The sequence below is a fragment of the Lactuca serriola genome, chromosome 5 (genome assembly GCF_051521515.1).
Source record: "Lactuca serriola cultivar US96UC23 chromosome 5, Lser_US96UC23_V15, whole genome shotgun sequence".
Taxonomy (NCBI): Eukaryota; Viridiplantae; Streptophyta; class Magnoliopsida; order Asterales; family Asteraceae; genus Lactuca; species Lactuca serriola.
In genome coordinates, this window is record NC_136412.1 from 84,511,460 (window position 1) to 84,528,099 (window position 16,640).

Below are 16,640 nucleotides of genomic sequence, written 5' to 3' on the forward strand. Positions count from 1 at the left end.
TTGGCAAGTCGTTAAACCTGGTGGTATAAGTGGCAATATTAAAGCCTATCATGGTGTAGTCCCACAGCTCTTATTCCAGCTTCCGCATTTCGCTTCTTCGGCAAGACTCCCCCAACATTATGACCTTTATGTCCTCCCAAAATCATGGAGTTTGCTACAGCGAGCGTTAGAGTTTTAATATGGTCATTCCACCATAATAAGGTTGAGTCTGCGACGGTACAAGCCGCGTATTTAACCTTGTATTCGTTCGGGCAAGAACATATTTCTAATATGGACACGGTTTTTTCAAACCATCTTCTCAAGGTGACCACACTGTCGTCACCATGATAGCTTATAGGCTTGCAGTTCATGAATTCTTTGTAGGAGCACATTTGTTGGTGACCTTGGCATTTGTCAAGATTCGAACAGTTGGTCCCATTCCCGCTCCCATTTTCGTTTCCATTGTCATTCCCATTGGTTTCGTTACTATTGATTTTTACCATGGCGGCTGCCATTGTGGCTGTCACATCGGCTTAGAAAACGGCAGAGTCCATCTGCAGAGGTGGTGGCAGAGGTGTTGTTGATGTGTTGGCGACACATCTGTTGATTCTTCATGGTGGCATCCTTCTACCATAAAGTTTTAAAGGTTGAATGATGGTAAGTCCTCGATAATGGTCATGAATCAGGCATTATCGAAATGGAATGTCTCAGTTATGTGGGCATTATACTCGCGTTTATTGTAACTTGTAAGAAATTCATAAATAGAAATTTACTACTGTAGGTAAACAATTGTATAACAATTTACCCAATGAAATAAAATGGATGCCAATTTCATTGATAACAAATATTAGTGCATGGTTTTGGAATAAATTGACCTTTAAGAAGGTCTACAATACATCAAAAATTTTGATAGCATAACGACCCCTTGAATAGTGTAATCACTTATTCGTAGGGTCAAACCTACGTACAAGAAGGAGTATCACTAACGCTTACTCATAAAACCTAATCTATAACAAAAGGTGAGTAGTATAAGCTCTACTCGTAGTGTGTGGTCTCCTGTGGTCAACGGAATATGGCCATGAAAGCCTGCAACTCCTCCACTCGGCACTTGGCCTCGATCAACCTCTACTCAAGGGCAGCATGTCTCTCTTTGTACTCCCTGGTCTTAGTTCGAGCAGTCGTGAGATCTTCCTGAAGACCATCAATGATCTTATGGGTCCGGTTGTGGTCCTCGTCTAATCGTCGGAACTGGGTGGCAGTGACCATAGTGGTTGCACCTATATCCAAGATCTGGCTAGCGGATGCCCTCTCCCGCTCGCCAAGGCACGTGATCTAATGGATCATCATAAGGAGAGCTCTGTCTGCTAGACCTCCGTGGCTAAGGTCGTATAAGCCTCGCTCCATACCATAAGGAGGGCGTTGGTCCTGCTATCAGCTCCACCTCTATAAGTCCTCTGCCTACTATGGTCTTAAGCCTTGGAAATCAGGTATGGGTGTTGGATTGCAGACGGTGTAGGGTGGGTCATAGACCTCAGACTCTGCGTCGGATTTCTCTTCTAACTCCTACTCGTCCTCCTCCTCTTCTGGATCCTCCTCGGGATCCTCTTCGGGGTCTTCCTCAATCATCTCCTTTGGGTCCTCCTTGGGGTCCTCCTAAATCTAACCACCATTTCCTTGGTTGGGAAAGTAAGGATCTCCCGGAAAATGAAATCCTACCATGTTGACTATGTAAGGATATAGGTATAAGAGACACATAATGAGTCTAGGTGTATTGTTCTATAATATCATAAAATACACCTTTAGTATTTTAAACTTTATGTTTGATTCTAGAGTTTCTTTGTTGGTAAATTCTAGACTCGTCAGTCACTATGACTATTCCTAAATGCATGTTAGTCATATCTTGCATAAATGTATTTAATTAGGCTATTTTTATCCTATATATGATTAAATAACTTTCTAGGCTTAATCGTAGTGTTCAACTTATCTTAATAGTTTATGGGGTTCTTGTTATGACACAATTCTAGTATGTATGTAGGTACTTATAATTTATATAAACAAAGTTATATTTTAAAAGTATACTTTTTAGTCATAGTATTTTAGACGCATTGTATTTATATTTGTATATCTTATGTGGTTTGATATACTTAGTTCACTATAAACAATGCTTTGATACCAATCTGTTACACCCCCCAAACCAGAATGGCGGAAACGTCTAAGGGTGGATGACATCATGTACAGTATCATAACATAATGAATAACATTGATCAAATCCATACAACCATCATAATTATAAGAAGTTTACATTTTATCCAAAAAATTGTTTGAGTCAATACCAAATACATATAACAAAAATAATTAACGTGACGTTGTGACACACCATCCTCAAAGCCTTTTGATTACCTGTTTACTGATTTCCTAAGAATACAATTAGTTTTGAAAAAATGTCAATAATTAATTTGGTAAGTACATAATAGTCTTGCTTGCGAAAAATCTTTAAATTTTCCTTATAAGATGATAGTGTATGTGTCCAGAAAATCCAATATTTTTTTAAAATTCAGTAGTAGTCTTAAAACCCCAAGACCAAAGATGTATAAGTATCGATGTACTTGAAAATAGAATTATGTACTTTTATCATTTTATAAAAGCATTTGAACGTAATGTTAGCCTCGTAAACCAAATGTATAGTTAATACCCTATGTGAGTTATTATAACCATGCTAAAACTAGATGGCCTGTTGCGATGTTCTTCAGGTGTCAGAATGTTAGACAACTGTCAACCCTGACCTACCAGTCTAGTTGTAGCTAATAGCTTAGGTGTGGGATTGTCAGTCTCGTATAGATCTATACACAATTCTCACACTCTCTTACTGAGATTCTGGTTATAATTTTAGGTTTTAAGTGTGTACTCTAGTAGGTATGGTGAAAACTATGTCTCACAAAATTGTATTAACAAGTTTACGTACAGTGTAATGAAAACCCTTTGTAAGTGGAAATATTACATTTCCATGGTGATTACATAGTGTAAAATAATTATACCTTTAAATAGTTATTTGTTCACCCCAAAAATGGAAAAATAGTGTTAATGACCCATAACTATACCTCTTATAGTTTATTATGAATGCTTTGTTGCTTCCATATATATATATATATATATATATATATATATATATATATATATATATATATATATATATATATATATATAAGTTAACATGTTTATAGGTTTTTAAATGACTTTATATAACTTATATCTAGCACAAGTATAATGACATTTACTATGACATAGTCATTTTTCTAGTTTTTTTTCTATTTTTAACGACATTAACCAGTAAATAGTGAAATATAACTTTGTAAAACTTATTTTACCATTTTGGAACAATTAAGTCAAGTTAACTTTATATGTACAAAACTATATATTTTTAGTTAAAACCCACAAAAATGGAGTCTTATGAACATTTTTGTAAAAAAACCCACTTATACATAAAATAATAGATATTTAAGTTTTCTTTTTATAAAACTAAATCTTTGATATTTTTGACTAGTTTCAGGATATATAACCCAATTAACATATTTTAGTTTATATCCCACAAAAAAAAATGGTGTAATAATTAGGTTATAACCATTTTTGCTAGAAAAGCCATATATTGTTCATAAAAACTCTAATCTTTATAGTTTTCTGGTTTTAACTCTTTCTTAAGAAACATATAACAGGTTTATACTTGTTCTTCTTAGTTTTGTATTTCAAACCAGCATACCACATATAATTGTTCAAGTAACTAGTAAATATCACATTTCATGCAAATAATACTTTATACACAACATAGAGATGAAGCATGCATAACAACTTGAGTAGTTATATAAAGTTTACTTGTATTCCCCCAAAAAAACATTATAACAAAAATCTTAAAAATAAGGGATATGAACTCACATTGAGTGCATTTGTGGTTGGAAAAAGAGATGAAAATGAAGATCCTCAAGCTTGGAACACTTGAATATGGTTGAATATCACTTGGAGATTGGGAAACGCTATAGATAGTAACACATGATAATGTGTGTAAATGGATTGATTGCTAGGTTATAAATGTGTAGAAACACTAGATTTTGAAGAAAGTAGTTACCAAGCACTTAAGAACCAACTTGGAGGGATTAATCTATGAAGGATTGAAACTTTTCTAGAGAGAGTGAGATGAAAATGAAGATGATGATATTGGTGAGGGCCTCTCGACCGAATTTAAAAAGAGAGGCGAGAGGGGAGGGTGGGGGTGGGGTGGCAAGCATGGATGTGTATTGGTCAAGATTTTGTTAGAAAACATGAGACAAGTCCTATCTAGTTATAGCAAAGTCAAGTCTTTTATTTATTATTTTATTTATTTATTTATTTATTTTTATAAAAATGTTGGCCTTTTTATAAAAAGAGATGATAGTCTTTAAAAAGTGTGGTAAAATAATGCCAAACTACGAATTTTTGAGTCATAAAAATTTCAAATTATCATAAACCTTAATATCATCGAAAATATTTGCATAAGGTTTTATGAAATATTATTTATACCAAAATAATACATACTTGAATTATCGAATTTCATGTTGTTAATCCTAAGTAGGATTTTTATTCAATAATTGACGAAAAGCGACATAATTTGTATCAATATTTGTAAGTTGTACATTAGGAATATTAGGAACATATCGCTTATCCTAAAATCCTAATACTAGTCAAGTTGACTTGGTTGACTTTGTTTGACTCTGAATTGACAGTTGCCACATCATCCCCCCATTAGAAGGAATTATGTCCCGAAATTTGCACCTTGAAAAGGTTCTGATGATATAGGGAAAAGATATGGATATTTCTATTTCATTTGGTCCTCCCGTTCCCAAGTGAATTTGGGCCCTCGCTTGGCATTCCAACAAACCTTCACTATGGGTATGCGGATTTGTTTCGTTCTTTTGACCTCACTATCCATGATCACCACGGGTTCCTCGACGAAGTGGAGACTCTCATTTACTTCAATTTCGCCAAGTGGAATGACGAGAGTCTCATCGGATAGGCAATTCTTCAAGTTGGACACATGTAAGGTGGGGTGTAAGTTACCAAGTTCATGCGGTAGTCGGAGTTTGTAAGCTACCGGGCCGATCTTGGCAAGGATATCAAATGGCCCGATATACCTTGTATTCAGTTTCCAACATTTTCCAAAATGTTTCATTCCCTTCCTGGGTGAGACCTTGAACAGTACGCGGTCACCAACCTGGAATTCCAAGGGTTTACGTCGTTTATCTGCATAACTCTTTTTTCGATCACAGGATACGTTTAGTCATTCATGGATCAGAACAATATTCTCTGTAGTTTCCCATATGATCTCAAGGCCGGTGAGTATGCTATTAGGAACTTGTCCCTTTGCTATATGCGTGTCACCCACCTCAGCCCAACACAAAGGTGACCTACACTTGTGCCCATAGAGGGCTTCAAATCGGGCAACCTTAATGCTAGTGTGATACCTATTATTGTATTAGAATTTGATGAGTGGTAAATGGGTATCCCAAACTTTACCGAAGTCTATCACACAAGCTCTCAACATGTCTTCCAGTGTCTGAATGGTTCTCTCGCTTTTCCCATCGGTTTGAGGGTGATAAGTTGTACTCATGTCGAGTCTAGTTCCCAAGGACTTTTGTAGTGATTGCCAAAACCGTGAGGTAAATCTGCTATCTTTGTCGGAGATTATGGATATTGGCACACCATGTAATCGCACAATCTCCTTGATGTATGTCCTTGTTAGTTTCTCAATTTTTGCTGTCTCTTTTATAGGCAAGAAATGCATGGATTTGGTTAATCTATCGATGATCACCCATATGGTGTCAAGTATGTCTTCGCCTTGGGTAACTTGGTTATGAAGTCCATGGTTATCTGCTCCCACTTCCACTCTAGTATATCCGGTTATTGTAGTAAACCCGAGGTGGTAAGTGTTATATGTTGCGTCATTGGGCTTGTAATAGTTAGTCCATTTTGTTTACGGTATTGGGCCTGTCCAAGCCATCACATTTAATAGGGTTTAAGTATTAATAGTGCATGCATGCACCGTAGATCATTAACGCTTTTGCTAAGATATACTTTGAAAACCCTAGCATGCCTCTACAATTGAAGTTCTTCATCGAGTTCATCTGGGCGTGACATTTTAATCATTCAACATCAGTTTGATTATCTTTGTGTTCTTTACTTACCTATTGAATCTAATTTATCTTTAAGGATTTACATCCTAATAATTGGTATCAGAGTAGGAGATTGTGTAATCTATACGCTTCTCTTCCGTTTGTTAAGCTACTAGGGTTTCCACTAATATAGGATATTTTTTAGTTGTCTTTATTCGTTTTCTAACGACTTACTGTGACCTTTATATTACCCTATTATTTGTTTAGTTTGCACATATGATTCATAAACAGATTACAAAGATCTTGTTAAAATGCAACAAAACGACTCTAGCATTCACTCCTTGAATATCTCAAGCAGTATTGGATCAACTACAAGGATCCCAATTCCCTTCCCTCATGAGTATGAAGTTTGGGCGATCCATTTTGAAGACTATGTTCTTGGTTCAAACGATAATGGCTATCTGATATGGGAAGCCATTACTCTAGGTTCCTTCGTTCACACTAAGACCAAAAGAACCATCAAAACTCAAAAAGAATACAACCAACTGCTTCTTGACGTCAAATACGTGCCTCAAGACGAGAAATAAAAACTTATTATCAACGTTAAATCTATGAGGATCATCAGATTTGCTTTGCAAGTAGACATGGGACAGACTCAAGGAACTTTACTCCACTGACGCAGATCCTGAGCATTCGACTCAAATACTTCTGCTTTAGGAGTTTGGGGCTTTCACACAAAAGCTAGAAGAAAATCTTAGTCATACATGCAATCGCTGCAATCATCTTCTCAGCAGGATGACCAAACACGCTATTGGAAGAGAAGTGATCGAGTAGATGGTTACCTTCATGAACATGCTTAGGTCTAAATGGATGGCAGTTTTATCTACAGTTAAGGCGCACGAACAATGTAAAAGTTACTCTTTGGCTAAGTTGGTTGGAATTCTTAAATCTCATGAAAGTGAAGTGTCAAAGGAAGCGAAAGTTGTTTCCGGTATGGGTTCTCTTGCTCTTGTTACAAAAGGCAAGACCGTGGCAGAAGATGAATCTGAATCCGATCACTCTGAATGTAATCTTACAAATGAGGAGTATGTCTTTATGCTTTTGAATCCCAAGTGGTTTGCAAGGAATAAATTTCCATTCAATAAAAATAGAAATTGGCAAGGAAGTTATAGCTCAGAAAAGGTGAAGGAAGAAAGTAAAAGTGCTTCTCAAAAGAAAGAGGAGAAAAAGGAGAAAAAGGTTGTTGGTGAGTCTCGCTATGACTATAACTATTGTCATGGAAAAACCATTTAACCAAGGATTGTACGCTAAGGAAGTTGAATAAGAGAAAAAAGGAGAAGATGATGAAACGTACCACATGTAATAGTTAGAGGAGATCAAGAAGAAGAAAACTACTGATAACTCTATGCCTGCATCGATTAGGCAGGAAAATGTTGTTGAAGATGAGTTTAGAGGAGTCAAAGTCTGGTCAACAAACTTAGAGGATGATGAGGTTCGCAAACCCACAAATGGAAGGGGGTTCATTGTGAAGGAAGAAAGTTCCCAATTTGCTGGCAGGTGTTTGATGGTTACAAATGAAGGGTCACAAACGTAGAAGAGTGCCACAAGAAGTGGAAGAGGAGATGACAATTGTATTGCAGAACGACCAGTTCCAAAGCAGATCAATGAATGCAAACAACATATTAACAAGGTAAATTCCATTCTCGAATCTTTGCATATACCTTTTTCTTAATATGAAACCGAATGGAACGATCTAAAATTCATTTTTTCAATCATTAGTGATAGTCTGAAATGAACAAGGTTAACAAACTTTAACCTAACTGATGAATTGAGCAGGGTTTCATCAAAAAGCGATGAGAGGCGAATGTGGATTGAGAAGATTGAGTAGGATTCGTCGAAGTCTAGGGATCAATTAATTTACTTGCAACGTGACAATTTGAAGCTCTTAAAACGACGTAGCATTTTTTTGTTTAATTGCTAAAAGGCTTTACTTTAACATTACTCAGTTGCACCTTGATTGTGGAATTGGTGAGAAAAATCATAAAATAATCTTACCATTTCTTGATTTAAAGGAAGATGAAATAAATGCCGACTGTTACAATTGTGAATCCATAGTTTCATCAGAAGAAACTTCTGATGCATACAGGGTTCGACTAGAACGAATTGAATCTTATATTAAGTCCAAAGACCATAAAAATATGTTGAAACAACTTTTGGATGAAAACGATAAGAATCAAATCAAATCTGATATTGTTCTGAAATTCGACTCATTGAATGCAAATTGAATTCAGAAAATAAAATAAATGTTAAAAGTACCTCTGAATTCGATGAGGGTAGTGATATGAGCGAAATTTCAGTTGAATTCGCGCATATTTCTCAAAATAAACCAAACATATTAAAAGCGAAAGCAACTGTTTTTCCTAAAGTCCAAACTATACCCAATCAAGTGTTTGCCACTAGAGGACTAGATGGAAATCAAACTATCGAACTAACGTCCATCATTAATGAAGACAACAAAGATGGTTGTGATGAATTCTTTTGGTCCGCACCAATTGATAATGCCGACGAAACGAAAGGTCTATCTGAAAGAACCTCTCGGAGAGTTAAAGGTCGATATGTGTCATAACAACTGAACAGTCGTTCGACATTTGAGAAGGATAGCCCAAGTGACACCAAGTAAGTTCAAAGTGAAACCAAACCTCAATCAGCAAAGGACGAAACCTATGCCAAGAAAGACAAACCTCAAGTGTATATTCACAAGTCCGATGAACAACTCGCTGAGTAAAATCGATTAAGGAATCAAAGATACCAGAACAATCTCAATGAAAGGAAGAAATTTTTTCAATCCCAAAATTCCAACTATGTTCACAGAGAAAAACCTTTCAATCAGTGTATGAAAGCTCGTTCAAAGGTGAATCCTAGTCAGTATTCTCATTGTCACTCCAACAACTCAAAGACGAACTACATCCAAAAACCCTCTTTTCAAAAAAAGCACACTTAGAAACCAAAAACTCATCCCTCAAATGCATCACTAAATGATGTCAAGGGAAAGGGAAAGTTAGTCTCAAATTCTAAAGCTCAAATAGAGAAATCAACTACTAACCCTAAGAAAGTTAAGAAAGAATTCGTCAAGAATCAAGCTAAAAATAAACAAATCAAATATGATTATGAAGAAACGACAAACAACAAGATCAAGGTTTTCACAATAAAGAAAAAAGATCAACCAAGTTTAATAAAACGAACCTCTATGATTGATCTCTCTATTGCCTATCCAATTTCAGTAAAAGGCTCACGAGGACCCAAACACCTTTGGGTTCCTAAATCTACTTAATTTTTGTAGGTTATTCATGATGAATAGTTTGACATTGAATGGTATATCAACAGTGGTTGTTCAGGTCACATGACGGAAGAAAGGGGGAGCTAAGAGAATATAGAGAACTAAAGAATGGTCATCTCATGAAGTTTGGCAACAATGCACTTGGAGAAATCAAAGGATATGGGATGATAACGAATGGTGAATTCTTGATTGCAATGTGGTGTATGTTGAGGGACTGCAACACAACTTAATAAGTGTTTCGTAGTTAGTAGTGGGTACAATTCTAAAGGTCTCGTTTGATAATGAAGGATTTGAAATTGTCGAAAAGAAGATGAAATCGGTGCTTCTTAAATCAAAACGAAAAGGCAACATGTATCCATTAGACATCAATACGATACAAGGGGAAACTTCTATTTTTTTGCTCACAAAGGCTACAACAGACGATAGTTAGCTATGGCATACGAGACTTTCGCACCTCAACTTCAAAGACATCAACAACCTAGTTCTTGGTGATCATGTGCAACGTCTTCCTCTTTTGAAATAGGACAAGGATCATCTATGCGCTGCATGCGAAATGGGAAAGCAAAGCAGAAAAAGTCATCCTTCTATAGTGAACACGAAGGTCATTGAGCCACTCGAACTACTCCACATTGATCTTTGTGGTAAATCTGCAATCGAAAGTATTGGTGGTAACAAATATATTCTTGTTATTGTAGATGATTTTTCTCGTTTCACTTGGGTGTTCTTTCTTAAATAGAAATCAGAAGCGACTCCTAGGCTCAAAGATTTCATCAAGAAAATTGAGTTACAACTGCAAAAGGTGGTTCGCAATGTTCGAAGCGACAATGGTCTGGAGTTTAAGAACCAAGCGTTCGATGAATTCCTCACTGATAAGGGAGTATCTCATAATTTTTCTACTCCCTATACTCCACATCAAAATGGGATTATTGAAAGACGAAATTGTTAGTTGTGTGAAGTAGCCAGGACAATGCTTTCATTCGCATCGTTGCCTCTTTACTTCTGGGTTGATGTTGTTGCCACTGCCTGATTTACTCAACATAGATCGCTTCGTAATAAAATATTTTCTATCACACCCTATGAAATCATCAATAAAAAAACCTAACGTCAATTTCTTTCATGTTTTCGGTTCCAGGTGTTTTATTTTCAATTCAAAGGAACAACGAAACAAGTTAGATGAGAAGGCTGACGAAGGCATTTTTTTGGGATATTCACTGGCGTCGATAGCATATAGGATTCTAAACAAACGATCCAAAAGGATTGAAGAAACTTACTATGTCACATTCGATGATAATTGCTTAAAGAAGATTCAAGTGAATGATTGCTAGGAAAACGAGATCTTTCCTCAAACGAACCAAGTGACTGTTCCCTTGGCTAATCTTTATGAAGAATTCATGCTTCTATTTGACGAACCTAAGAAAGTCATCACATCTGAAGCAAAGGCAGCTGAAAACAAAGAATGTGAATTAAAGAAGATAATTGATGAAGCCACGAATAACATGGATAATCAGCCACCAACCACGAACATGCCTCAAGACACGAGTACTCCAGTCCAGGGGGTGAGTTTAAATTCAAATACACATCCTCAGGGGGAGCAACCAACTCCGAAAGAAATGAACATTCCATCACAGGGTCCAGAAGATACTTCAATTCCTAATGAAGAAGATCACTCGCCATTCGAGGGGGAGAATAAGGATGCAAATGATGATTCGGATGTTCAATCAGAGTTCGAAGAATTAAACGCTGAATTAGATCCTTCTTATGATCCAAACTATCTGCCACAAGTCAAGTGGACCAAAGATCACCTGAAAACCCAAGTCACTGGTGAATCTTCTGCAGGTGTTCTCACGAGATCTCAAATAAAATCGAAACGAACTGGTTTATTCTCCAAAGTGGAATTCCACATGATCAATTCATTTGTGTCCAAGATAGAAACCAAAACCGTCAACACTGCTCTTGATCATTCTGATTGGGTGCAAGCGATGCAAGACGAACTCAATGAGTTCAAACGAAACATGGAGGTTAATTCCAACTCCACCTGAAGCATCAGTTGTTGGTTTGAAATGGGTGTTTTATAATAAATTGGATAAAGATGGGAATGTAATAAGGAACAAGGCGAGACTCGTTGTTAAGGGTTACTGCTAGGAAGAGGGTATTGACTATGAAGAAACCTTCATACCTATTGCAAGGTTGAAATCAGTTCGGATATTCTTAGCATATGTAGCTCATAAGAACTTTGAAGTGTTTCAGATGGACGTTAAATGTGCGTTCTTAAACGAGGAATAAGAGGAAACAGTATATGTTGAACAACCACTTGGGTTCATTAATGAGAAATATCCCAATCATTGCTACATTCTAGATAAGGCAGTTTAGGAACTGAAGCAAGCTCCAAGAGCCTGGTATGAAACTCTTACTCACTTTCTTAAAATGTCTAAGTTTAAACAAGGTTCGGTTGACCTAACCTTCTTTTGTAAGAAAAAGGGTGACCACTTGATGATTGTTCAAACTTATATTGATGACATCATCTTTGGATCTACTAATCCTAGCCTAATAGTTGGATTCCAAAGGTTGATGGAAACTAAGTTTGAAATGAGCTCAATGGCTCCTATTAACTTTTTCCTTGGATTGAACATAAGACACGGACCAGAAGGTATTTTCATTAATCAGGAAGCATATACAAAAAAATTGCTCTCTAAGTTTGGCATGATGGGATACTGTAAAGTGAAGGTTCTAATGGCATTCGGAACGAAACTTACACCATCTCTGGAAAAATCAACTGCTGATATAACCCTTTATTGTCAGATGATTGGTTCCTTATTGTATCTAACAACTAGTAGATCAGATATTATGTTTTTCGTTTGTTATCGTCCAAGGTTCCAAGAAAACCCTCACGAACCTCACATGGTGGCAGTGAAGAATATTTTCAGATACATAAAACGAACTTCATCTTTAGGCATATGGTATCTTTCGAACTCAGGCTTCTTTGTTCAAGAATTTTCGGATGATGATCTTTCTAGGTGTGGATTAGATAGAAAAAGCACAACTGGTGGATGCCAATTTCTTGATGGCAAATTATTTAGGTTGCAATCCAAGAAGCAAACATGTGTTTCGTAGTCAAGAGCCGAAGCCGAGTACATCGTTGCTGCATCTTGTACTTCTCAGGTCATATGGATTCAAAGTCAATTACAAGATTATGGCCTGAATATGAAGCGAAGAACACTCTATTGTAACTTTAAGAGCGCAATTCGCATCTGTCACAAACCAGTGCAACACTCCAAGAAGAAACACATAGCACTGAGGTATCACTTCATTAAGGATCATGTAGAATACAACAACGTTTAGATTCATTTCTTATGATCTGTCGACCAATTGGCTGACATATTCACGAAAGCCTTGCTAGAAGCATCATTTAATAGAATACTTCAAGGACTAGGAATGATGGAAGCTAAATCAATTCCAAAACCACTTTCGTAGTAGCATGTTCACTTTTGGGTTACCTGTTCGCTTTCGATTTTATTTTTGACAAGCAAAATAGGCCGAACACTCATTCTATTTCATTTCTGATTTTTTTTCATGACACTAACTAAGACGAACGTTAGCCCCATTTCGTGCCAGAATTTTTTTTTAAAAGCGAACTCTCGTGGTCTATAATTTTTATATTACGCTCGTTTCGTTTTATAAAATTCTTTAAGCATTTTTCAAAATAAAAAAATATTTTATTTTGTTTTGTTTTATGTCTCTTTCAACAATTATCAAAATACAAAAATATTTTCTTTTCTGTTTCAATTTTTTTTAGTACCATTGCAGGCTCTCTTGCTAAAGCAAATGATGGGCAGGTATAAAATTATTTATCTTTGTATTAGCTAAGTGTCCCTAGAAGCATGTTGTTGCATGTTGTCCGAAGCCTCAATCAACTCTATGTGAAGCCTTAATGAATCGAATCTACCCTTCGTTTCTTCCTAAATAGGTTGTTACATTCACATTAGTCATGAGCTACCTTACTCTCCTCACATCGAGTTAAGAGTTATCTGCTTGGTCATCTAAGTTTAGCTGAGGTACTTTCGGTTCTTTAACCACCTTCATTCTTCTCCATTAGCCTTCACATTCATCAACGTAACCCTTGATACTCTTAGCAATACTACTGAGGTTTATGGTTATGAAACATCTTTGTTCATGATCTTAGCTTCCTTCAGCACGAACTGAGTGAAACCCAAAATCCAACACATTTACATGAATTGACGGTGAACAATTAAAAGTTCTAGATTTTCACCATGGAATTAACGAAACTCTACTTTTGTGGATTGTACCATGAAATCTCTTTTTATGTTTGCGATATATTTGTGAAGTGTTCTATTGCCAAGTCACTTCTTCCCAAAAGATCCAGTTTTATTTAAGTTTGAGAACTCAATGTTTTATCTCGTCACCAAACTAATTTCAAGCCTACTCGTTCAACTGACTACACTGGTCACATGAGTACTTCATCCTATATTCATTCTTATATTAAGTTAGTTGTTTGGTTGGAGAGTTAGCCACCTAATGAGTCGAATTAAAACATGCCTTTCATTGTTTTTGCTACCCTGAACTACTAAAAACCCAGCCTTTGATGTGCTTGCCCAGCCTCTTCCACTAGAAAGAGCTTTAACAAACAAATAATCGTACTTCAATGGGAAACCACAAAGACACTTCTTAGTCTCTCTTTACTTAGAAGGAAGAGATTTGTGCCCGAGATCCACAGTTTCATGTCTTTATTGACATCACTTTAATCTCACTGATATACTTTGCTTTATTTCTTTATCTTTGGCACACTCTTACACGAAGATCTTTATGATTTTCAAAACTTCTGGTTTGTGACACTTATGGCATTTTTCAGTTTCGCTCTTATATGCACTTCTGACGTTCATTTCTCAAAAGTGAAAGGTGCTTATTCATTTCAAAGATGTCAAGGACTTTGAAATGTTGGGGATAAAGGTTGCTGACGTGCCATTTGAAGATAAGATTTTGAAATAAAAGGCACGTGGAATTTTAAATGGTTCCAATTCTCACACTGCCTGCGGTCATGATGACAACCTGTCAGCCACTAAAGTTGTCAAATCATGCTTTTCTAGGCATCCAATCAGGGATTGTCATGCAATCGTCTCTTGGTTTTCTCTTTCTCACTATAAATACTTAAATCAATTGACGATTTAACCTTTATCACTCTCAAAGAAATTTCGAACCCTAAACGACGCTTGCTCTATCAACTGGTCATCTCCTTCTACAACCTGGAACAATGGTTGACTCTTCATCCGTTCAAGAACAAACTATTCAGTCCTCTCTCCTCACAATTAAACAACATCAGAACTTAATTCTCGATTTGGCTCCGTTTAAATACGATGCCTTTATGTTGCCAATCGTAGAATGCTTGAAGTATTCTCCATTGGCCATCGCTTTGACAAAGGTTGAATGTGTACCACTATCACTGTTGTCTAAAGCTTACTATACTACCGCCTACGTCAAGGATGATGAAAGGATCACTTTTGAAGTTTTTGAGAAGAAAACTTCACTCAAGAAGGCCAGGTTTTACTCTCTTTTAGGGCTTGCTCATGATAATACACTTATAATCCCATATTCAATCGTAACTGCACAAATTATCGATATGTTCTACCAGATGGGGTACACAGATCCCATTCCCTCCATCACCAAGTTCAAGAAATTAAACCTTCCTCCAATATGGAATGGTCTCTTCACCCTTCTCTTCAAGGCATTTTCTAAAAGGTTCACTGGTTCAGATTGTGCGAGTAAACCATTCATGACGATCCTCTATGACCTCTACTATGGGATCTGTCTCGACTATGGTTCAGTATTGTGGCTCAACTGGTACAAAGCATGAACTCCACCACTCGCCAAAGCGAAATCTCCATGGGTCGCTTTTGGACTATTGTGGTCCAGCGTGTAATTGCGAAGATTAACATTCCAGTCATGGCGGATTCATTGAAGCCTTAAATCGCTACCTTTCACACTATAAAGATCATAATTGCTGACAACTCTAAGTTCACCTTTGTTGGTTCTATTCCTGGATCCATGTTCTAGTGTGTGTCAAGGACAAGCAAGCTGATTGGGGAATACAAAAAGCATCAAATCTCAGGTCCTAGAATCCTCACTCCAGAGATGCAGTAGACCCTTGATGAGGCTGATCAAATCAAGAAAGAGGCAAACCAAAACAGACAAAAGAGGGTCCTTTTACCATAACTCTGCCTTCCAAAAAGCGAAAGACGAAAGGTGATTCATCCAGGCCTGCTCCCTTATCCCTGAAGCGAAAGCATTTGAAGAAGCAAGTTCATAAGATTCGCGTTCCCTCCTCAACCTCTTCTGACAGCAAATCAGAAGATGCACATCAAGACGACTCTGACGATGATGTCAACAGAAACGAACAAGAGGTAAATTTCATCCCGTCTACTCCACTATCACCTACTTCCATGTCTATTCTGATTACAATACCACCTTATCCACCACCTATCACTACTCAATCACCACCTATTACTACTACACCACTTACTTCGATTCCTCAGCAAACACCTATTTTGACTGAAACCACTACAACCACCACCACAGTCTAACCTCTTGTCAATGTCAATGCATCTGATGTGGGAGCAAAGACTTTAGGTTTTGCAACTACTACCACTACATCTCCCATATCTCCTCAACATCACCATGGTTCGGAGGAATTTCTTAGGGCTGAGGGACTTGACTTCGATACCTTTCACAATAGTCCATCCAAGAAGATAGTAATGATGATTCCCCTCTCACTCAGAAGGAGCACACTGCAAATCTAGACAAAGCTAATAAATCAGTTAAAAACTCCACTCGTTCTTGTCTGCAACCGATCGAAAAAGTCGATAAACAAATCTCTGAAACGAGAACATTTATGACACAGATCAATACAGCAGCTGAATCGAACGCTTCAAAAGCAAACGATGTGATTGTAAACTTAAATGCTTCACTTCGCAAAGAAAGGGAGACTTTGGAGACGCTTTGTATGGATATCTCTGTCGACAACTCTAAATTTCAAACTTCTATTTCTTCAAGACTTTCCAAGTTCCAAGAAGACTTAGCTGTTGAAAGCAAGATAATGGACTAACTTTCTCTATGCACCCCTCAACTTAAATCTCAGACTATTAAGCTTAAACACATGCATAAAGAAACAGAGGAGC